Source organism: Siniperca chuatsi, linkage group LG11, assembly GCF_020085105.1.
Source record: "Siniperca chuatsi isolate FFG_IHB_CAS linkage group LG11, ASM2008510v1, whole genome shotgun sequence".
Classification (NCBI taxonomy): Eukaryota; Metazoa; Chordata; class Actinopteri; order Centrarchiformes; family Sinipercidae; genus Siniperca; species Siniperca chuatsi.
In genome coordinates this window covers 24,677,989-24,703,132 of record NC_058052.1, presented here as the reverse complement: position 1 = coordinate 24,703,132, position 25,144 = coordinate 24,677,989, and the positions used below count along the sequence as shown (strand labels likewise).

The following is a 25,144-nucleotide window of genomic DNA, read 5'->3' as shown; positions in this document are numbered from 1 at the left end:
CTAACTCATACACAAGGCTGCTCTCTGTTCTCCCTCTCCACATCTCTCCATCTCTAGATCTCTCTCTTTAATTCTCTATCTTCGCCCCTTTGCCTCATTAATTCTCTCTCTCTCTCTTATCTGTGTCACTCTGATTTCCTTCCCTTCTTGCTATCCCTAAAGAAGAAAGCTTCATTTCCATCCCTCCATCCTTGCTTGTATTTGCTCAGACCATTTTTTTTTTTCAGGACAGGGTCCAGCCTAGCTATGAACCTGAATAGGAATAAATGGGAATAGAATATGGATGGATGGGCGGATGGATGGATCTCTTTTCTCCTCTCCTTCTCTCTGTCACTGCTTCCTGGCTTCATGTCTCAGTCTTTTGTAGCATTCTCTATTTCTCTATCTTCCCGTGTCTCTCTGTCTATCTCCAAATTAAACTCCATCCCTCTCCCATTTTCTGTCCCTCTAAGACGGCCCCAGCTCCCTCAATTTACCCAGCTCAGTTACCGTGCTGACAGCCCAGATTCAATTATTGCAGACTATGTGATAATCCCAGGCTACTGATTGGTCACTGCAGCCCTCCATTAAGTGAACACTGCAGGGGAGGGGGACAAGGAGGCAGAGAGAGAAACAGAAACGAGAGGAGAGAGGGTTAATACACAGAAATAGTAAGTGTGCTAAAATGTGAAATATGACATAGAAGGAAGGAGGGAAACTTGAGACGTAGGTTAAAGGAATAAAACCAAACATGTGCCCCACTCTTTTTATCCCCTTAAAGCCCCTGGTATCCTTCAGGCTCAAGCTAAAACAAACAACCGTGCCCTTAAAAGCCCAGTCCATAATCCCTGTATAATCACTCAGGCAGCTTCACCACACATAACCAAAACATGAGAATGAAGACAGAGATATGTGTGTTTTTTGTTTAAAATAAATTGACTGGATTCCACATCAAAGACCGGAAGCTTGAACCAGTATATTATCCTGAACATGCAATTTGAAAGTTGTAAGAAGTTTGTTTCTATCAGCAGTGTAAAATCAAAGGAGATCAGATTGTTTAAACTATAGTAAGTTAGGAGAAATTTATAAAAGCTTATTTTCTGTCTTTTAGAAAAACTCAAGAATTGGGTAGAAGATTATTTAAGGTCACTCCATAAACTGGGACTATGTCAGGGAGTATCCTCCAGGAGTTGGCCACCTTTTACATGAGAAAACATTGACATATCAGGTTTTTAATCAACAACACAAAATGTGAAAATGACACCTGTTATGGTATCTGGAGAATAGACCGTTTTCTCACCATATATCCTGTGGGCTTTATATAGAGCACATGTAGGCGAGTGAGTGGTGAACAAGGTGGAAGAGCATGAAGGCAATAAAATGCAAAGGTGCTGTTGAGAACTATATCTATACTACTGAGAAGCAACACATTGATACAATATTCTTGTCTGTTTATTTGTAGAATCTTTTTAAAAACTGCAGTTGGAAGGTTTAATCTAAGTTCCTTATTCAACATTGAATAAAAGTTTATCAAAAAAGATCACTCTAGTTTCTAGTATTTTCCAAAGGAAAGCCTCTGTGCTTTCAAAGCTCTTCAGATTTTTGTGATTAATAACATTAATACCCTTTTGTATTATTGCTATGCCATCAAGCATTTTGCATTTTCTCAACTGTGTGATGAAATGATCACTTTTAGGCATGATATCGCCTTGCACATTGATCTTTTTTCTAGTGGTCAGGGGCTTTTATGAAAATTAATAAAACTACACCAATTTATTAAAAAGTCATTTCTACCCAGAACAAAACAAGTGAGTTAGTGTCATGTCTTTGCATTTACACTCGGCAGGTTGAATAACTCCACTCTCAGGCCATGATGAGGAAAGATACTGCTCAGGACATGAGGTAAATAGGCTGTTCAACTAGCAAGTTAATTGACAGATAGAAATATAAATCCAGAGCTTGGTGACATTATTGAACATGTAGCCAATCCATCCATTGAATTCCAACCAACGTCCAACATTTTTCCCATTTGACAGGTTACAAAGATCAACACTGAAGCTGTTCCTAAACTAAATGTATGCCTGTTTCCATGCATTTATAGAGACTTTTTAGTTGAAAAATCAAACCATTTACAGCATCAAAATGTAAATAACACTCAGGTCTTGCTGTACAGTAAATGTAGCAAATTTCTGTAAGTGTGTGTTTCTTTTCTCTCATGACCAATCACCCGTAAGATGTTAACAGCCAAACTAAGCTTTAAATACCCTTAGTCATGACTGAATCAGCTACACACACACACACACAGTCAACTATAATTATGTTTACACACAAATACAGCCTTGCTAAAACACAACAAAATAACACACACACACACACACACACACACATATATATGCAGTCAGACAAACACAAACAGGCAGGCATGTATTCACTTATCTGTCTCTTACATACACACACACACATAATTGTCTAAAATGGTGCAGTATGCAGCCTTGCCTGTGTGCCTGCAGTTAGAGGTGTTAATACTTTATAACTGAGCAGTGACATCATCAAGGCGAAGAGGGGAAAAGATCTCTCTCATTCTGTTGTTTCCGCTCCATGTCTTTTATTTTGCACGCTCTTGCAATCGTTCTTTAAGTTTAAATTGATTTTTAGCTTGTTTTTCTGTTGTTTTCAATATGTCCTAGTGTCCATATATGTATATGGTTGTGTGTGCATCCTGTGGGTGGCCCAGCTCCCGGTGAATATTCCCTTTCTGTTTGGGGTTTGTGGGTCAGCGTGTTCAACAACAGAATCGTCTTTCGACTCCAGACCTCTCAGAACTGCTGCCTCAGCTGAATGTTTACAACGTGAGACTGCAGACTCTCATTGTGGCCACCACACACAGTATTACTGTACTTCTCCCTAATATGCATTGTTTCAGTTTCAAATGCAGATGGAGATCGCTTGAAGGTTTAAGGAGCAAGCTTGTGGTTTAAAAGATTGTGGTTTGAATTTAAGAGAAATACCATATCCTTCTGTAAATCTTTACTCAGTTTTCTCTCCTTTTAATATAATGATACTCTAACAAGTCATGTCTGTGTTTCATTTTCAGTTTACCCATGAGCTGACAGCCCTCATTATATATTTTGCATGACTTTACTCTGGAGTGCATGTTGACAGCTAGCCAGTTAGCAAAGAGTAAACAAGTACATGTCAAAGCATTAGTGAAAACAGCATTAAAACTGCATGTGAAAGGCCTGACTTCAAATCTTTTTATAAACATGTGTCATAATAGGGTGAGGACTATAAGATAGATAAGGTCCATATGATAAAAAAAACAACCAGAGGTATGTTTTAAGGTCACATGGAATTGAATATGAATAAAATGATCCATCATACCATACACTTCCTGACAAACCTATGGCAAAAAATGTGAAAACCAAAGAATGTGTCTCATTAATCGTAGACGCGTGTAGACAACATTCCCTCGGTGGAAAGCTCAAATTAGCTAACTGTATATTTTTGTCTTGACCAGAGTGACTAATCGGCTGACTTGAATGCTCACACTCCAATACCTCTGACAAAACAAAGCTTACTGTATCAAACAAACTGCCTGTTTATTTATAACAACCAAGATGTCCCAGACAAGTTCAGGAGCTTTGGACAGCAATTAAACTGGGTTGTACCAACCTCTCACACTAGGGGTGCAACGCAGCTTTATAATGACCCTGCTGGGAGTGGGACACAAAACTGGTGTGGTCCAGTCAAACTGGTATCCCCTCAGTTACAGTTGTTTTACACTTTCCTTTCTTTACCAATGACTTCAACCCCAAATTGCTCCAGTGGCAGCTCCTCAGTTGACATTTAAAGTAAGTAATAACACATGAAAGGGAGTTCTTGGCACTGCTGTGATGTACTATAAGCGTCTAAAGTATAGCAATCATCTTGCATATTATCACTTTATTTCAATGGCTAAGACACCATTTTGAATTTTAAAGAAAAATCTAAACGTTACGGTTGTTTTGATATATATATTTTTAATCGAAACAAAAAATGCCTCCACAAACCTCGCCAAGAAAAAAAACACAGTTTAAAAATTGAAGACCTAATGTTTTCTGGTCCAGTTATTTTCTGGGGTGAAAATTGGTGGAACAGTTTTATCCTCACTCAGCACCAGCGAAAAAGGTGAGAGCGCATATAAGCTTTAAAAAACCATGAAATTCCTCTGTCTTTGAAGAGGAGAAACAAATCAATTCCTCTTTTAGTTCTTAGCATTGCCTCACTGTCCCTCGCACTTGCAGGCTTCGGCTCGGACTTAAAAAAAAATGTGAGGAGAAGTTAGTGTGCATTAAGAATTTTAAATACATGGAGAGACTGACTAATTCATTGAAACTAATTTAAATCTGTCTGCATACCAGACACCCTGAAATGAAGAGACTGTATGCAAAAAAAGGGCTGCAGTTGTTTACATGTTCATTCATTATGGCCAAAAATATCCTCTAATTACATTTGACAACCTGCCCTTTATCTTAATCTAATTATGTCATTTTGCATCCAAAGTAATAAAGGCCTGCTGAATGCAATGATGAAAATGTGTATTATCATCTACTGTTCCCCACTGAATGAAAGCCCCTGCTGTCCCTCTTGCAAATGAGCACTATATCAGAGCTTTTCGAACATCTTCCATTAACGGCCAAAATGCATACAGACATTTACAAATCATCTAGCGGTGAAATTGCAGTTTGCAACCACTTGAATACCCCTCACCTCACCCTCCAGTTCCAAGCTTGTAGGAGAAACTACGGTGGCAGCGAAACTCGCGAAAAACGCAAAAGGCCCAATCTAGAGCCAGTGTTTGGTTTGTCCGTTCTGGGCTACTATAGAAACATGGCGGTGCAACATGGCGACCTCTGTGGAAGGGGACCCGCTCCCTCTGTAGACGGCTTATTCTAAGGTAATGAAAACACAACGATTCTTATTTCCAGATGATTATACACTAATGGAAACGTATATATAAATATTATATTCCATTTCCAATAGCTCCTCCTAAATGTTACCTACCCTCTGTATGGAACGCATGGAAGTAAACTGATAAAGTTTGGGGTTTTTTTTAAGATTATTTTTTGGCCTTTTTGCCTTTATTTGATAGTAACAGCTGAAGAGAGACAGGAAATGTGTGAGGGTGAGAGGGGGGGACAACATGCAGCAAAGGGCCACGGGTTGGATGCCGCTGTGGTAAGGACTCAGCCTTGTACATGGAGTGCGCACTCTACCATGTGAGCTACCACCATTTTTCTGTGAAAATCTGGAAAGACATATTATTATGTCACTAAAACTTTGTATCAGTCAGCCTTTAAGGAGCCAAGGACTGCAGGCTTGCTTAATCCAAGTTTGAAATTAAAGTGTTTAATGAGAACAAAACATTAAGAACAAGAACCCATGTAATCTTCTTAAGGTGCAAGAGAGGGCAATCAATGTACAATGTTTTCATATGACAACAGACACACAGTGAGGCATTAATGGCACATTAACACAATAATCCACATCACATGAAAGCTGTCTCTGCCACAGCTCTGCAAAGACAAATTTAGGTAGCAAATGAGTCAGGTTCTGACTCGAAAGAGTCTGTCGAGCCAAAGCATCAATTAAATACATGAATAAATCAAAAGTGTTGCTTTACTGAATACTTCCACAAGACATAGATGGAGAGAGTCATAAACCATGTGTTTCACCTTACTGAAATGATGAGATTTTCTTTTTCCAAAGGTTTTTTTGTCCTCTACTATCATTGGCCAGGAGATATTTAAATTGGACTTTTATTCAGCCAATTGACTCTCAGAAAGAAGGGTCTTCCACAGCCACCCCTCACTCCCCACACGCCTCCTCTCCTCTCATTGGCTGCCTATGCGATTCTAAATCTGCTCTGGCAGCAGTTGGACGCTGCTCTCAGCCAATGAGGAAAGAGCAACTGTTGCATTCATTTAACCCTCCTGCAGGGCTCCTTCTGCTGCAGCCTCTTAGTCTGGATTTTGATCTGAGACAGCACCGGTGTGCAGTGTCACAATAATGGGGACATAATGTGACCTAAACACTTCAGCATTATATACAAGACATCTTACTCAGCCTACTAAGTGCTTTTTACAAACACTATCAGATACATCTACATACATTTAAATAAATATATTTTTTCTATGTAGTCTAATATTCTATCAGATCTGTGGATGTCAAAAGTAGGATTTTATCGCACTAGATACTTTTATTTTATTTTTTATTTGTCCTCTGTGGTGCCGCAATGTATTCCCACAGTCCCATGACAGGCTATTTAAATAGCATCCTAATATCCAAGATATTATGTGATTATTTTGGCAAGACCGAATAGAGAGAGGGTTACTCTAGTTTCCAACGCCCTCCATCGGCAGCGACCCCCCCCCCACTCCTCTCCTCTCCTCCTCTCGTTGGTGCGCGCTTGTTCAGCTTCCCTCACTCCGCTTCCGAGGCTCTTGGAGGGAGGACGGATAAACGCCGCTGACGGTACCGGATTTGATACCAGAAAGGAGGGCGGGATGCTACAGTGATTTCCCTCTTTTCTCTCCCGACACCCACCTCCTCACCACCAACACCACTCCTCTTCATCACTTCAATCTCGGAACCTTATCAAGACGCACTACTGTTCTGTCTATCATCTTTTTGCCCTTTTTAGTCATCTTTGAACCCGCTTTGTTGCTTTGGTATTTTTGCCTCTGCGTTCCAACGGATAAAAAAATAGAGAGAGAACATTTTGGGTTTGAAGAGAACCGATTTGTTGTTGGTTTTTTTTTTAAACAACCCTCTTCTCCAAGCGCACACAAACAGAAAAACTGGGTTTTCAATCAGTGGATGTGTTGGACATCTGAGAAAAGAAGCAATACTAGTTGAGAGAAGTGATCGTTTTCTGCTGGCTTGTATGTATTGGGAACATTTCCTTGGAGAGACGGGCTGCGCACGGAGTCTCTCACTTCCAAGGTAAGGACCGCTTGAGTTAAAGGACTGGGATTTTGCCCCATCATCTCTTTTCTCCCCAAGTCTGGTTCTCTCTCCCCTTGCTGTCCGTGCGTCTCCTTCTGCAGAGGCTTTAATGAGCGTAAAAACGGCGAGAGAGAACGAATTGAAATGTTTCGGTTCCCAAGATTCTGGTTCGACTCTGGATGAATCCAAGCACGGGGTTGTCACAGAAAACACTGCATACACATATTAAAAAGGTCACTGTGAGAGGATGTCGGACTTAGTTATATTTGAGCAAATAGGGAATAAGCTACGAAAACCCCACAGAGCCGTTGCGCATTATCGACGGTAACAAAATATATGAAGACTTGGGTGTAATTGTGCTGCTGGCTGTAACAGTGCAGACTTTCTTCGGTCCTCGGGGCCACTGGATGACGGTTGGATTTGTGCGGTTTTCACATAACACAGACAGCATTTTGTTTAACATTTCCAGCGCTGTGTGTATCGGCGTGTGTCTGCATATTTGCGCTCTTTTGGTGTGTGCGTGCGCGTCCTACAGCGCGTGTATGTGTGTGTCTGGCCACTTATCGTCGCTAATCTCGGCGAAGGCTCTCTTTCGCTGTCTCGGTGCCTCCCGGCGCCCCCGCGTAACGGCGACGCACAACTTTTCTTTGGATCACCGTCAACATGGACTTGATGTGTCTGTGTTTCACGGTCAAATCAGATCATTAACTAAAGTAAAGAATTAACTCAGTCACTTCAATAATTCAAAAGAGACAGTCGTTACTTTTTGGAGTGACGGCTATATTTGCATTTATTCGCCATATATGCCTATTTCTACCAGAAAGCGTTTTTACGCCACTTCCCATCTCCCGTTCAGTCTGCAAAGTGTATTTCCACAAACACAACCTCCTTCTTCTCTTTATTCTTTCTTTCTTAGTCGTGCGTCTTTTCTCTCATTTTTCACACAGACTGCTCTTGCAGGGTTCGTTATCGCTTTGTGGAATTAAGATCTTGAAATGTGAAGCCCTAAAGACTCCATACGTTTTAGTATTCAGTACATCTGAATACCGCCAGCGCCGGTGAAACTGCATCAAAATTGCATACAGATCACTTACCCGTGGGCTCATTCAGGCTCATTCTGCACTCAATTAGGTCCGTGCGTTTGGCTTATCGCCCCTGTAGGGCCACATTAGATCATGTTTTAATTGTTGCACAGACATCGAATGAAATCTACTAAAAACGTGTCCTTGCTGGTTGAGCCTCTGAGTGTGCTGGACTGATATGAATAATTATGGATGGATGGTGTACTCTGCTGCTGCTGAGTCGTTTTCAACGGAGAGTAAGTGAGAGATCTGTGTATAATTTTGGCAGCTGCAATTCCGCTGCGTTTTCAATGGGGGAGCAAAGAGACAGAGGCGTTGACTGTAGGGCTGTACAGTCTTTGGTATTCATGGCACAGCTCAAGATTGCTGCTCTCAAGCAAGCAATAATCTCTCTCCCTCTCCCTCCACCTCACTCTCCTTCTGTCTCCCACACTGTTGCGCTATGAAATGTCCCCCCTCTCTCCCCCACCTCCTCTACCTCTCTCCCCCCTTTGCATTTCATCTTCCCCCTCTTTGTCTCCTTCTCCCTGGGTCTCTCCATCTCTTCTCACCCCACACTCCCTGACTCTCTCTCTCTACTCTTCAGTCTTGTGGGAGCCATTGAAAAAATCATTTGCTGCTGTTGTATTTATTTGAGAGGGGGTTCTTACCAGCTAGGCTTGGCTGGTGTGCAGTGCTGCTACTTGCAGTGCCTTTAAAAAAAGTCTGCAGCCAACAATAGAGTGAAAGATGCACAAAGAGAGATCCTTGAGAGGTACAGTTTGTTAAATAGAAAAAAGGGTTTGTAACTTCTTGTGTTACATTCTGGCAGGTGAAAAGCTTGGTTGACTCTAGTGTTGTTGTGGTTTTCCTCCACATTTCCTTGTTATGTGGTTACTTTTCAGACAGCGCTTCACTGTTTATGTTGCCCCTTGCATTTTGCTAATTAACCTACAGACCGGTCAGCATTGCAGAGAACGGCAGAATTCCCCTTTTTTCTTTTTTGTTTCGGTGAGTTTACGTTGTGGTTCAGTGGCCACTTAAAAGGCACATCACAAGAAAAGAATGTCCCTAATTTTTCTAGTGTTGAATAGCTGCTTTTTATATTGCTCTATGACTGGGCTTAACATCAGAGCCTTCTCACTGTGGCTCCACAAAAGGGTTTTTGTAAATAGCACCACAGTATCACCCGATTTGTGCTTTTGGATATTTGCTTAATTCACTAATTAATTCTTCAAGCTACAGTATTTCAGTCACATAGTAATTCAGTTTGGATAGAGGAGAGGATCAAGAGGAAAGAAAGAGGAGCCGGGGAGGAAATGAGGCGAGAGAGGCGGCGAGAGGAGAAACAACAGGGCAGGCGATCGGAGGAGCAGAGCTGAGAAGAAAAAGAGCTTGACTCCTATCAGAATATGAGGAGGATGCAGGGGGAGGGCAGTGTGACTTCTATCAGCAGTGTATTTCGTCTCACTTTTTAAAAAGAGCCACTGCTAAAACGAGAGCTGCAGCCAGAAACTGCTTGTCTTCACTTAGCTGTCTCGGAAACGAACATAGCTCCCTTTGCACTTCCCACAAAAGTGTGGTTTTAAGTCCGGGAAAGTGATTGTATACTTTAAAAGCAGGACAGAAACACAGAATCCCCTTGTACCAGTACATCTTTATGCTATGTAGGGTGAGCGGTATACAGAAACCTGGCTTGGATGACAGATGAAAGCGGGGTGGGTGAGGTATCAGATTTTTCACTGATGTTCAGCCAAGAAATCGCACAGAAACTGACACAGAAATGTCGTCAGATTTGTTGGATCTGTCGAAGCGGTTTCAGGACCTGGCACTGGAAAGACTCTGCTTCATGGCTGTGTTACTTATAGATATAATTAAACCTGTGAACATGTACGTTCCTTAAGCAATGTTTGAAAAGACATAACTAGGCCAGTGAATGATGTTGTAGTCAAGTTAAGATGCACACTCAAATCAAGGTTACAGATTACGTTGTGTCTGTGGAGACCTTCTTGTGAGTATACAATAAGTGCATAACAGCATAGAGTCACCTGATCTGTTTATAAGAGATCATCTTTTAGCAAAGGAACATAATATATGAAATCTTAATGTTCTTTAATTGACTGACTTTGTAGACAAAACAAACAACATATGCAGATGAGGGTTATGGTTTACATAAAACATTCATAGGATATGCTTGATGTCATGGTTTTTGATTTTCAGTCTGACTTTGACTGGCTGTGAGCCACTTTTATGGCCAATGTTGTGTTGATTTTTCCACATTCTTGAAATGTGCAGGATTGAATTTTGAAGAAAAAAGAAAAAAACCTCGCCTTCTGGAATGAGTTTAAAGGCAACTGACTCCAAACACTGCTGACGTAGCTCACCAGGGAGGCAGCGAGATAGAGGGATTAATTTATTACACTGTAATCGTTATATTTATATTTAATTAGGCACCAGCTGCTCATTCTCATAAGTCGTGGCATTGTAAACTAGTTTCTTTGAAACAGTGAAATAGGGAAAAATAGACGTTGGACAGAAAAACAGAGGGGGGTGTTGAAGATGAGGAGACCGAATTCAAAAAGAAGACAGAAAGAGAAGTAAAAAGGGGAATGAATGAAAGAGGTACTAGACCTTCTCTAGGTGACGACAGAGGGAGCTGTTGGGCTTTGCTGCAGCAACGACTGCTCTGCTCTCGTTTTTCTTCTTTCTGCTCTTTCTTTCGAATTCTTTCCAAATTTCTCTCTCTGTGTGTTTCTCTCTCTCTCTCTCTCTCTCTCTCTCTCTCTCTGAGAGGGCCAGTCAGAGAGATGGAGAGGTAGTTAGGCTCCCCAGGGATGTAGGATTCAATCTGCACGCCCCCACACACACACACACACACACACACACACACACACACACAAAAGTCTAGTCTGTCTGGATAAGCATGTCCACCGTGACTGGCTTCTGTTACCTTCAGATTCCCATTACCTCCCTGGGGGGGGCACAGCAGAGAAAGGGGGTAGCGTTGAGGGAGAATTGAGCTGATTTCTCCCTTTTGCCTCTGCACTATTTTGTTGTTTGGGTCCATCATGGCTTCAGTAGAAAGCAGAGGCAGAATAACAGACAACTGGTTATTCTCTCTCTCTCTCTTCAGATCTTTGTTTTCCCATCCTCTTCTACTTGTCTACTCAAGACAACATAATAGGAAGCCAGGTAGATGTTACACTGATTTTTATAATTTCCTGTGGCACTGCAGTGGGATTATAACTCTAATCTCTGGCCTCCACCAGATTAAATGACAGAGTCAGTAATTAGTGTTTTTGACCTCTAATCTCTTTACTTGCCCTGAAAAGAAAAAAGACTGTATCTAAAGGGGGGGATTGATTTCCTGGGTATGGGTGCACGTGAGGAGAACTGAGACAGCACAGGTGGTTCACTGTTGTTGATGCAGTTTCCCCGCACTACAATGTACTGGGTTTAGTTTCCTTCCTTTAAGCATGCAGTTTGTATGTTTCTTTTTCTTGTGCTCATGTGGTTTCACTTAGTCCTCCAGTGTTCTACATTTCAGTGACATGAAAGATATAGTAGGTGAACTGGAGAAGCTAAATTACCCACAAGTTCAACATATGACAAACAAGGTTTTAATAAATTGATGTAGTCAGCCCATCATTGCCATTATTACCTAAAAACTTTAGTCAGTCTAGTCCAAATTTTTCCCTAGACTGACATTTTCAGTCATTCTTTAGTCCAATAACTTTGTGAAAACATCCTATTTTTTGATTGTATATTCAACAGCTCACAACTGTATCTTTCAATCAAAAGTAGAGTTAAAGTATGTTAGACAGCGTGTTGAAAGCCTTGTCTTTCCAAAAATACTGTGCTCAGTGGCTTCAAAGTAAATGATGGTCCATCTGTGTTTTCTCTTTTTTGAGGGCGTTTCCCTGCCTTCAACAACAAATACATGCCAGGGTTTAATTCAATACCTGTAACCCTGAAAAGGACATCAATTAAACAGCAAGATAAAGTCAGTAAACTGGAAAATACTTTTCATTTTTTGGGCACAGACACAAACCAGTAACAGCGTAATTCATGAATATGTCCCGTGCTCTCATTATTTGATGAAGAAAGTCACATTGAAGAAATTTAAGTAGTGCAAGCATAAGCTGGATAGATGCACATAAGGACTTGGAGACTTGGAGACACAAATAATACCAGAAAACAACAAGGACACCACTTAGAGCAATTTAAAAAACAAAAAAAGGCGGCACAGAAACGCTCCAGTATCAATTAAATGTCAACCTTTAAAACTGATTTGCTTTTTATCACCTCTCATTCTGGGAACATAATGCCAGAAGCTGCAGCAGAAATGTGTTGGCTAATATTAAAGCTTTGTCAGTTGTTCTCCAGGAGTAGCTGCTCTTCAGTTAGTGTGACCTTTTCTCCCATACATGAGCGAGAGGAGCTTGTGCAGAACAGGCTGTGGTGTAATTGTGACAACGGTGGAGCCTGGATCAATGTTAATTCAGGATTAATGAGCGATTTCATCGATTTCACTATTGATGATCAGAATGCAGTGTTGACAGGGATATCAATCGGATTAAAATGAGAATTGATTACTCAAGATAGAGAGCGATATTGATCACAACTTTGTCGTCCACGCATGCATGCCTGTATGTGAAAGTGAATATAATTCCAATGTGATTTTGCAGGTGTATATATTGTGCAGATTTTTATACATGTGCATGTGTGTGAGGGAGAGAGCATATCTGTGTAATCCAGTGTAATTTGTTTTCTGTGACAGTAGTTAGGTGCAGTCAGGTGGTTTGTGGTCTCATGACACCAGACACATGAGAGAAAGAAAAGCAAGGTTGTTTTTAACGGCCAATTTTAACTGCAGTTTTGCTTTGGTAGACAGTATTCAGCAGGGAGAGACACTGAAAAATAGTGAAGGAGTGAGAAAGAGAAGGGGTATGGGATGAAGGTCAAGAACAAAGTTCATCTCACATATTGAATTTCAGGAGGTTTTATCTGCATCCTGCCATCAGTTTGGTACAAACCTGCTCCAGATTGGGGTCAGGGAATTTTTTGGGTTTGTTTTAATTCCAATTAATAATTCACAGTAGAAAGGCTTCGGGTTTTGACAGATTTTCTACGAAGTTCAGTGGAGTCAGTGAGAAAGAAAGGAAGGAAGGAAAGAGGCTAGTTTCTGTGTGCGGGTCAAGGAGAGATTTAATGAGTCGTTTGCTTCTCATTATTCAGGATAATAATTAACAGTGTGTGTGTGTGTGTGTGTGTGTGTGTGTTCATTTTGTCTTTGGAGCCACCATTGAAGCGGCCATTCATAGCTGTCTCACCCCCCGCTCTCTCTCTACTGTCTTTCTCCTCCCCTTCCCCATTTTCTGCAACCAATTAATTTTCATTATTGATTAACCTCTTGGATATTTTTTTCAATCATTCAGATCATTCAGTCTATAAAATGCATGAAAATACCAAAAAAGGAGGTGACCCAAGGTGATGTCCTCAAATTTCTCTTTGACAACTGACTTAAACAAATTATCACACTTTTCAATCAACTAACCTCTTTCATCTATTTCTCTTTCTCTCTGTGTCACCTTCATCCTTCTATCATTTCTCTCCCCTAAGCTTGCCAGTATGTAAATCTCACACTCTCTCACACACACTGGTTTGAGTGTGTATTTGCAGACGGTGTGTTGTTGATTACCATAATTAACATGGTTATGTTAATTGTAGCAAGTTAATTTTGCTGATGGAACACATTTGTAAAGGTGAACTCTATGGACAGACGGCTATGGCCTCAAGGCACAGTGTGTGTGTGTGTTTGAGTTTCTGTTTGCATGTGTACGTGCATGCATTCATACTATGTGAGTATATGTGTGTGTTCTGTCCATGTTAGCGACTCCAAACACCTGGAAACAGAATTTATTTTGCGTGCTGACACAGACACACACAGTAATATTGAAACCAGAAGCTGCACAAGGCCAAAAGAAGGAAACACACACACACACACACACACACACACACACACACACACACACACACAGCCTTAGTGGTCAGCCAAAACAGCAAATGTTGCATAGAGCTTATCTGATTATGAGCAGGGTTAGATAGAGGACTCTGCATCGTAGGGGTGGATGAAGAGACAAGCAGATAAACAGTCTGATAGATAGTTTAACAACAACAACAACAACAAAAAAAATTGCGTCCTGGTGGCTTTTTGGTCTAAAAACCATGCCAAGACCATTTGTCGTATGTTCCTCCCCGCACATTTTTCCTTTGTTTTGCCACAGTTTAGACTAACAATAAAGTGAGAAATTAAATTGAATGGCACAGTGCACAGAGGACATAAATAGCTGCATAATGAACATCCCTAACAAATAGCTTGAAGGCAGAATGCACAAATTGTTATGATGTGTGGTGTCCGATGTCATGGTGGGAGGAGGGGCTCTGGCACCTATTTATAATAACTTTCTCACTGGAAATAAGTGGCCTATTCTCCATGTTTATCGTCTCCGCTTTTTTACATTATTCATGATGTTATCTTTAGCTTCTCATTGTGTTTACTAGTTCCTAAAGAAACAGCCTTCAGTGTTTTCTGTAGTGCCTTCCAAGGAGACAGAAGAGCTATGGCGAAAAACATTTGGTAAAAACCGGTAAAAATCATTTTGTAGGTTGTATTATTTTGAGAAATGTCACAAAAATAGAGTCATGGTAACCAATTTTTCAAGTAAGGGAATGGTTGTTTAACTGTCTGCTGGTGTATGGAGCTGGTTATGACAGTCTGACTGGGAGAAATAGAAGCTCATTCTATTGCGTGCATTGTGGTATGGCAAGAGTGGGTGTGTGGTAATGGGATTTTTATCCATGATTCACCTGTGTCTAAAGCAAATGAAAGTCATTAGACACAGACAATCAGAACGAATGTCTTTGTCCATGTCTGGACAGCTATGAGACAATAAGATCCAAATTATAAGTTGTTAAAATGTGTATGGTTTTGGAAATGCAGTCTATCTTACTGTGTATATCTGTATCACTTGGATAAATATGAGAAGAGGCTTCTTAGTCACACATATTTTAATGTTTCAAAGTGTGTATGTGCATTTCTAACATTAACCAGTCAGCATGCTGGCAAGGCCTGCTCTTGATGTCAAAGTAATGCTTTGATCACACTGGGACTTATCTCGTAGTTCTCATCCTCTCCTGTCTATTCCTCTCTCGTCCTCTCCTTCCTCCCTTCTCTGCTCTTTTCTTTAATTTCTCCCTCCCCTATCCTCTCCTCTTTCCTCCTATATTCTCTACCCTCCTCTTCAGTATGCTTCACCAAGTCTTTGCCTTCTCCCCTTCTCTTCTGCATATATCCCGACTGTGCTGTAGATGAACAGAACACACTTACTCACCTGAAAAGGTTTCAAATATAAACCTGACTACGACAGATATGTTAAAGTGTTTATTTAAATGAGTTTTATTGATAAACATACAACATGACATAGTTACCCATAGATGCTTTCAGTATTATCACTTAATATATTGTTTGCTAAATTAAGCATCAGAAAAAAATGTTCAGGTGACGTTTGCATCTATTTTTTCATCACATAATAAGTACGTTTACTAATGAGCCACTCAAACAAAAAACTGAACTGCTTGAGTGAACAGAGTCCTTATTGAGTCAGCTCTGCGGATATGAAGGTGTGCTCTGAAAGATAATAGTGTTTCTGTTTTCTGTGCACCTTCACACACTCTGTTGCCACAGAAAAGGCCTTGAGATTATATAACGACTGTCGTAGTCCTAGACTAAACACACAAACAGAAGTGCACACGTTACAGGCTCTGATGGGATGGTGCAGTGGCAGATGATGGATCAACTGCTTGCACATACAAAGACAGAAATAGAGATAACAGTGCACTCTGACACACACATAATTCACACACAAAAAGCCTGTTTTCTTTTCTACAAGACAGAGCATTACTGCAAGGTTGACCTCTTCACCATAATAACCTCTCTTCATTTGCTTCTCTCTGTCTCTTTCTGTGTGTGTTTCTTTATTTTTTCGCTGTCCTTTCTCTCTCCCTGTTATCACTCTCACTAATTCCCCACACTCCCTTCTTGCATCCTTCCTCCTTTTTTCTGTCCCTGTGATTCTTTTTTCCTTTCTCTCCTTCTTCCTCTCCATCTGTCCCTCTCTAGCAATGCTTCATTGACCGTGACACTTATAATAGTGTAATATGATTGAATACGACTGCTGCTTCTTCGTTGGACAGTATTAATTTCACTTTTGCCATGCAAACGGCTAGACTCCAGTATATTTCTTTGCTCGCTTTATGCCTTAATCCCTGACCATGACTCAGAGACTTATAGAGCAGCACTTACAGTAACCTCTCTCTCTTTCTTCTTTTTTTAATTTTGTCATCTGTCCTGTAAGTTTTTGTTGGTATATCTGCTTTTTTTCTCTCTTCTCTATCTGCTCTCTGTGTCTCTTCTTCTAAATAATCTCCATTTCTCATTCTCTGTCTGTCTTCATCTCCCGCTTCCACTGTCACTTTAGGTTTCAGTTGCACCAGTGACTGCATTGACCTTTACAGTGAAAGGAGAAGCAGTGAACGACAGATATAGCTTCCTCTAAGACTGGCTAATTGTTATTTCTCTATAGAAGGACCGAGCTATTTATAGGGCGAGGTGGAAGGACTGATACAAGGCACATCCTCTGCTGTCCAGTCACTGACACTTTTCTTCACACTGCCATTAATCCATGTACGAAATATAATATACACCTGAAGGAGAGGTGGACAGATTTCAAAAACACAGTTGATTCTGCCCTTTAAACCTTGATGAGAATGTGAGTGAATGTTAAGTCAGTTTCTCTTAACTTCAACTTAAAGATGTGGTGCCAATCACTTTGTATGTCAGCAGGAGTTATTATGAGGAAAAGAGCACTTCATTGAACTGATCTGACAGGTTGCAGTTGTGTAATATTATCTAATACTAACAAAACCACGCCCATTTACAGTGCTTAACATTAGATATTGTTTATTTATTTATTGGTTTATTTAACATGGTCAGTGCACATTCATAAACATTGCTGTAAATGCACCAGAGTTAGGCAAGAGGCAATTTTTCATCTGTAGTCCCTGGATGTTTACCATACTGTATATGGATATGTTTTTGATGGACCATAAAATGGCAGTGGATGTCATTGCAATTCATTTGAAATGTATACAGATAATCCAGTTGGAGTTATTTTTAAATCCAGTGAAGTAGCAGTTGCTTTAAGCCATTTTCATACATCATATGTGTTTTCAATGTTTATGTGGGGTGACATCACATTTGTCACAGCCATGTTTATTTTTATTGTGATGTTATGAAAGCAAGTGCCATCAACACTGTTTATATTCTACTGGCAAGGTTGAACAAACGAGGTCACTGTGTGTGTGTGTGTGTGTGTGTGTGTGTGTGTGTGTGTGTGTGTGCATGTGTGCGCGCATGCACATGTCACTCTAATGTGCCCATGCATGAGGGTGCAAGGTCAATGTGCAGTCTGTGTAGTTGAGTGCACATGGCCGTGCACCTGAGCATCACCAGAACAACAAATAACAGTTGTTTCAGGCAATCTGTCTGCATGTGTCCATCTCACCTAAAGGTGAGATATGCAAGGTCACCCTGGGCTCTGTGTGTGTGATTCTGAGGGTGTGTGGAAATTTAAGCATGCATCTTCCCTTGTGCTCTTATCTTTATGAGAACCAGGTGTCTCCACAACCATATAAAGACCTGGAATTTGTTCCAAAGAGCAGGCAAGGTTTTAATTTTGAAATAAAATACTTCTAAGTTCGATGAAGCATTAGGTTTAGTTTAGGTTTGGTGGTGAAGGATACAGTATGGATTAGGAATTTGTGAAGTGGATCTAGTCGGTGAAAAGTCCTTACAAGTATACTGTAATAACAGTGTGTGTGTGTGCTTGCAGTTATGTGTGTGTACGCAGGGGCAGGCATACTATGAGGTGTCAAATGATTCAGCCAACTAACGTCAAACGCCTCACTAGCGCCTACTTAAGACGTCTAAGATCTGACCAAACCTCTGAACGCACAGCAACAATTTACATAGACTCACAATGGAGACACAGGCGCTACACACACGTGACGCAGGTGTCGCGCTGGCAGTGGTCATTTCATATAGATGTTGTGTTCACACGAATTGACAGGGCACATGTGCATAACGTACGCTACACCTGTCCAGCACACTACACTTTACAGTTTGATAGATAACTAGGTGTGCGTTTGTAAGTGGAGCGCATGTTTACTTTTGGTGCGCTGCAGCAAACCCTTACACACCAACATGCCTAACCTAGAACTCATATCAAGAAAGCTCATTGTGTTTTCACCACTATTCCACCAGGGGACATTTGATTTTTTGTGAAAGGTGCTCGTTCTGTGTAGCGTGCGGCCACAGTGCATATACAGCCAACGCGCCTGTACTGGGAAAGACAGTTGTCCACCGCTCTGGAGATAACAGTGGGCAATAGTGAGTTCCATATATATATATATATATATATATATATATATATATATATATATATATATATATATATATATATATATATATATATATATATATATATATATATGCTTATCTGCTTGTGAGGCCCAGCAAATTTAAAATAAGGTGTTTATAGATATTGATTAGACAGATATAGATTATAGGTACTGATATAAATTCTAGGTTAGGCGTGTTGCTGTGTAGGCGTTTGCTACAGCTAACCAAAGTACACGTATACGCGCACTTTAGCCGTAGCAGGTACTTTATGTTCGTTGGCTGAATCGTTTGACACCTCATAGGCATACAAGGCTAAATACATTACTGCTTGTCTAGACAGCAGTTTTGACCTTTCTATATGAGAAAATAGTCCTGATGTTTTATTCACAGAGCACGCTAATATTTTATTCAACAAGGCACCAGTCTTTAAGAGCAGTTTAGAGCAACAAGAGCTTCGTGTCACCAGGTTTCACTCTTGAGATGAAAATAAATATATCAAAGAAAATATCTTGCTGTGACATTTGGAGGCAAGAAAACTCCTCTCATTTATGAAGATTTCCATTTTCTATTTATCCTCCAAATACATGGGTATATTCCAAGGAACTTACACTGAGTGTGGAGGAACTGGTTTGCTTAAGGACACTTCACCGCACTGTGCTGCTGGTGTTGAGTACTAAGTTAAGAAATATTAACTCTCAACTGCAAGCAGTAGTTTTAATCAAATTTTTTTCTTGAAAGAGTTTGTACTGCAAGTTTTCACAAAAAAGTCCTGAAAAAGACAATATCATGAAGAATAAATTATGAAGATTTATTATTATTTAAGCCATTTCTCCAGAAAATAGAACATGGTTATTTTGATCCTATATCAAAATAAATGTTTTACTGCTAACTCTTGGAACTAACACAAACATCTGGTCAATCAACTCCAAAAGGGGGGGGGGGCAAATGCTTCCAGATGGCTGTCGCTAGACAAACATGCATCAGTTTGGGGAACCTTTGGTAAAATGAACTACTTTTGCAGCTTTGTTGAGGTGTGTGATTCATATGGGGTTCTTTGGTTAGAGGGAAGTTTAAGAACCAACAGTGCAGGCTTAGTGAGGTATGTGGCTGCAGCTCAGAACAACAAAGGACTCTCTGTGTCAACCTGGAGAAAGAAGGGAGGGATTTGGCCTCAACAACCATGTGCGGCTTGAAGAGGGGGGTTATTATCAAGTATCCAGCGCGTCCATGCATTGGTTTGGAGCGGGTTGAGGGGGAACAGAAAACGAGGAGGGAAGAGAATGGAGGGAGAGAGCAGAGGGGATCGTTTTGCAGGGGAGGATGTTTTGGCACAATGACCCTTGTGTCCTCCAGTTTGTCATTGAGTCGAGTGTTTGTCAGTGGTTTGCGGGTGAGGGGTGGGAGAGGGCGATTTAGAGGGGTAATTAGGGTCATTACACATGCAAGGTAGGTGTAATGGTCCGCAACATTGCTGATCAATTCCTCCCTCTTACCTCCTGTTCACGTCAACTCACCTAAACTCATTCATCTTCATTATGTTTATTCCAAAATAAGTTATCAACCATTTGATCAAAAAGAGTAATGGCTAATTTCCCTGATACAACAAATTAAACTACATTGGTTAAGTCAAAGGTTGACAAGACATTTGCTCAAAATTTCATATACTGTCAAGCCAAACCCTGCAAGTACAAATGTCCCATACAGATCAATACCATGTTGAAATAAAGCCCTTCAAGCATTTCTTTCGTGAAGTGCTGTATTTGGTTTATTAGAGACAGGATCAAAGGTCAAATCAATCGAGAATCCAACCATACTGCAAAACATCCTCTTACTTCTGTAGTGCAACCACAAAAACAAGGCATTTGTCTATTTCTTTCCCATTTGTTTTATTTCCTAGTTTTCCTTGTTCCTAATTATATATTCTATTCCATGTTAAGATGTCCAACATTGAACAGCAGACATGAGAGAAGTACTCACTATTAAATATTATATAGTAGAGTATAATATTTATATATTGATATATAATATTGTAAAGAGTACGGTCTAGACCTGCTCTATAGGAAAAGTGCAATGAGATAACTTCTGTTATGAATTGGCACTCTATAAATAAAACTGAATTGAATTAAATATTAATGAAGTTATTAGCTATCCTGAGGCCTTTACAAGGAAATTAAGCGTTTGGTGATGCACTGCTTTAAAATCAAACCCATCACTGCACTTTATCATTATCAATAAAAACTGATTCAAACCTATTAAACCATTAATGACTTCCAGGTGAACAGATCATGACCTGCCTTTGACACTGAGTGTTCGGCCACTAAGGTCTCCATGGGCTAATGTAAACAGTGTGTCATTTACAGGATAAATGGGATGGGGGTGTACATCCCAGACTGAAGGGTGATCTTTAAAGCTTAGTGGCATCCACTAAGACCCTGTGTTCTGCCCCTTGCCTCCTCAATAGAGCAAATCTAAGCTGGGTCTGCTTAGGGCTGCTTCTTTTCGTCTCTTGGGGGACTGTCTCCCTCCCTCTTTCTCTCTTTTCTTCTCTTTTCCATCTCAACCTAAGCGACTCACTGTCTTGCTCAAGGACACTTTGACTGGACACATGTTTGTTGATGCAGTGAAAGAAGTGTTGACCTTTGAGCCAGAGACTCGTCTGTCAAACCACTTGATGAAAACCTGTCACCAGTGTACAGAGGTCTCCATCAAGCTCTGTCTGTCTGACTCTGACACGCGTCTGTCTCTCTGTGCACTCTTTCCCTCACCATCCTTTTAGTAGTTATATATTTCTAGTAGTGGCTGCCATGTTTAAAGAATACACAGGCTGTGTACCAATTCCATACTACAGACCCGTTCTAAGCACGTTTTGAAATGAACAGTATGTCAGTAAAAAATAGTATATGCGATAAAAGTTACCAGATGACAAAGTGTAGATGCAAAAATGTTTTGCTCCAGTGTTTGATGCTCCATCCGGTGGTAAAAGATAAGGTGACCAAGAAGTCTTAAACAAATTGTGATTTTCCTTCAACTTGTTGAAATTGTACTTTTCTACTTAAATGTGTCCACCAGACTATGTTGTTCCAATGAAAATAAATGTTGTGTCTTGTATATGCATGCATCTTTTGCTCTCCATCTCACTGTCTCTTCTTTCTCTCTCCCTCACTGGCTCCCAAGGGTCATGGTGTCAGCTGTTGGACAATAGGACAGCTGTATCCAGATCAGCTAAAGAGCCACAAGCCCCCGGGGGTGGGATTAAGCCAACTAGTAGCTGTCAATCACCATGACATATCATGGACAGCTAGATCAATACTTGGATAAATGGAGGGAGGGTGGGACAGAAGGTGGGACAGATGAACGGATGGAGGCTGGCAGTGGGTGCATGGATAGATTGAGGAGCAAGTGTGGCTGCATGGAGGGATAAAAGGATGGAGAGAGGAAAGAAAGGCAGTACTGAGGATGCAAAATGGACATTGGAGGGATGGTTGGACTGAAAAAGGAAGGGAACACAAGTGAGCAGCGATCAGATGGGTTTTTGAATGGATGGAGGGATGAAAGGAAATATAACTACACCAAACCAGTGCTTAGACTGTTGCATTACAGTAAAAAAAATAAATGAGAGGTGCTGAGAGACAAAGTAAGATATTGCTTCTCATGAAGTCACTGTGATAAAGTACTGGAAATGATTAAAATAGCACAAAAAATGAAGATATGGAAGAAAAAGATTTATGCAGGAAGAGAAAATGCAAAAAGGATGTAAGAAGCAAGTGAGAGAGGTAAAGACAAAAATAGAGAAAAAAAGAGATCCACAGTCTGATACATAAAGACTAGTGCCATAATAAAGTGTAGCTTCAGCTAGCAACCCCAAGATACATTAAAAATGACTAGGTGTGCAAATCAGTCTCTCTTTCTCCCTCCTTGTTTATCATGGTTGGGGGCATCAGAAGATCCCATCTCCTTCTGACAGCTGAGAGAGGAAAAAAGGCCCCAGAAGAGAATCAATAGGCCTCAAAGAGAGAATGAGCAGAGAATGAGGGAGGGAGCAGGAGGAGGATGTGGGGGTACTTTGGAGGGAAGGAAAGAAAGACATGATGCAAAAAAGGAGAGGAAATTAGGAAAAATGGGGTACAGATGATTAATAAAGGAACATGCCATCAAATTCAGAAAGAAACAAAGAAAGAAAGGATATAGGAAAGATATGGAGGCAGCATCAATACAGTCTAAAGTCAGTTAAATCAAGACAGACCCGAAGAATGAGAATAAATGATAGAATTAAGGAATAGTACAAAGGCGGAGACATGGAGTAGAGTGGAAAAGGAAGGAGGAAGATCTTAAAATCTTTGGCACATGTGCCATATCCAGACTATTAGGAAATAATTGAGAATGAATATGCCTTCAATAGCAAAAAGCTACTGTTCCTTTTAATGTTTTGAGCGGATTGAGCTGAAAGTGAATGGACTGTATAACTTCAGAATATAGACCCGCATTGACAGTAAAGGGGCGGGGAGGAAGGGAAAAGAGGAGAGGAACTGAGTACAAGAGGGAGAGGGAAGGAGATAGAGGAAAAAAAGAAAGGAAGAGAAGATGGTGTGTACGCACATCCAAACAAATTAACGATGGGGGGAGAAGTGGAGGATTCAAGTGACACAAAGAGTACAATGGAACAAAATGGAAGGGGAAAAAATAAGGAGGGAAAAAAAGAGACATTTTAAAAGCAATAAAGATGAATTAAAGGATGGGAGAGGGAAACTCTAAGATGAGGGAGACGAGGTTCTATAAAAATAGAAAAAATGAATAAAAGGCCAGATGAGTGAGAAAAAGGAGGAAGCAGGACAAAATAGCAGAATAATGAGACAGGGAAGGAAAATGAGGAGGAGAGGATGCGGTTGTATGAATATGAAGCTTGGAAAATCTGTCATGACTCTCAAAATGTTCTTCAGCCTTTTGAATTTGTATGTTTGAGTTTTGTGTGTGTGTGTGTGTGTGTGTGTGTGTGTGTGTGTGTGTGTGTGTGTGAGAAAGGAGGGTATTGGGTGGGGGTTTGTTAGTCTAAAGCAGTGATGCACAAAGACACACAAACCAGGCCTGCCACACTCACTTATATACGCCTGGATGGATACAGAAAGAAAGATCGAAGGTTTGAGGAAGAGAGGGATAGAGAGAAAAAGAGAGAGACTACATGGGGATGGAAGGAGAGGACAGAAAGAGGGAGGAGAAGGACAGATGGAGGGGAGGGGAGACAGAGCAAGACAAGGAGGGAAGGAGTCGGAGGAAAGATTTGCTTTTGATTGATTTACCTCGCTCTCCAAGGCCACTGAGTCTTGTAATCATTAGGAGGATTTTTGATCTGGACTTTTTATGTAAGGGATATGTCATTTCTTCAGCTCTTTTATGTGACACACATGAAGTATATTTTCTTTCTCTGACGTGTAAATACTACTCATCATGACTCAGATATTCATAGAACTAGTCATACATTATATTTGTCTATTTTACCATATAGAAACATTTTCTACGTGTTTTAACTCTCAATGAGGCTTTGGCTTATTCATTGTTTTCTATTAAATGTTTTGTTTTATCCTTTCTTTCTATTTTTCATAACCTCTGACAATAAGGACTTTTTGTGTTGTTAAAATATCTTAACAGGTGTATTTTGGCCCATTTTTACTCGTAAGGAGGCTCTATATAATAAATGATGTTTCGTGAATAACATATTGTTCTATCTTTTGCAGGAGAAAATATTTTTCTTTTGTTGCTTTCTCTTTGATATGTTAAATGTGTACTTGTGTCCTGCTGTATATTTTACAATTAATAATTTTACTTTGATAGAAGAAACCTTTTTATATTTAATACTTCTGAAACTTCTAACATATGTTCTTTCTCTCTCTCTCCTCTCTTTTCTTTGTCATTTTGTCTCTTTTTTCCTCTTTAACAGTGTATTCTGTCTGGCCTTTGAGATCTTAACAAGCATATTTTCCGCCTGTTTTAACCCTTAAGGAGGCGTTGAATAATTCATTGGGTTGTGCTCCCACAAGTTTTGCTAATAGGTCAGTCACAAAGCCATACATTTGTAAATGAGGGTAATCCACCTTTATGAGTCCTTGTGCATGTGTGCAGGGCAGTGTGTGTGTGTGTGTTTTGTGTTTCGACGGGTCAGGCTCTCAGGTTTTAAGACAAGGAACGTTTTGTCCAACAAGAATTTTGTGTTGTGTGTGTGTTTGTGCATGTGTGTGTGTATGTGTGTGTTTTAGTTGTCGAGGGCTGAGCGCTGCCAGGATTTGTAGCTGTGCTACCACAATGACCCTTTCATCCAAAGAACCATCTGATTGTGTGTGCATGGTCGTTCATGCATCCATGTGTGTGTCTGTGTCTGCATGTGTGTGTGTGTGTGTGTGTTTGTGTGTGTGTGTGATTTTGTAGGCCTCTTTTCTGTGTGACCCAATCTCTTTATCTATCCAGAACAATAAAAGATGGAGCCCTGAAGGCACAGACACTAACGGACAGACGACAGACACAGAGACAGACAGCAGGAAGATAAGCAGACAGACAGAAACTGACTCAGACAGACGAACAGAGCTGCATAATTCAGGTCACTGGC

At 40.5% G+C, this 25,144-nt stretch overlaps 1 protein-coding gene and 1 long non-coding RNA gene across 2 annotated transcripts in view; one reads left to right on the top strand and one right to left on the bottom strand.

The window, feature by feature from the left end:
• The window catches only part of LOC122884787, a 272,561-nt gene that overhangs the window by 82,789 nt on the left and 164,628 nt on the right, over positions 1-25,144 (bottom strand). The gene's annotated exons all lie outside the window — the stretch shown is intronic.
• cdh11 (cadherin 11, type 2, OB-cadherin (osteoblast)) overlaps positions 6,432-25,144 on the top strand; it is a 90,079-nt gene continuing 71,366 nt past the window's right edge. Inside the window, exon 1 of the mRNA XM_044215134.1 lies at positions 6,432-6,963. The gene's annotated coding sequence lies outside the window, so the exon portion shown is untranslated. The remainder of the gene's footprint in view (positions 6,964-25,144) is intronic.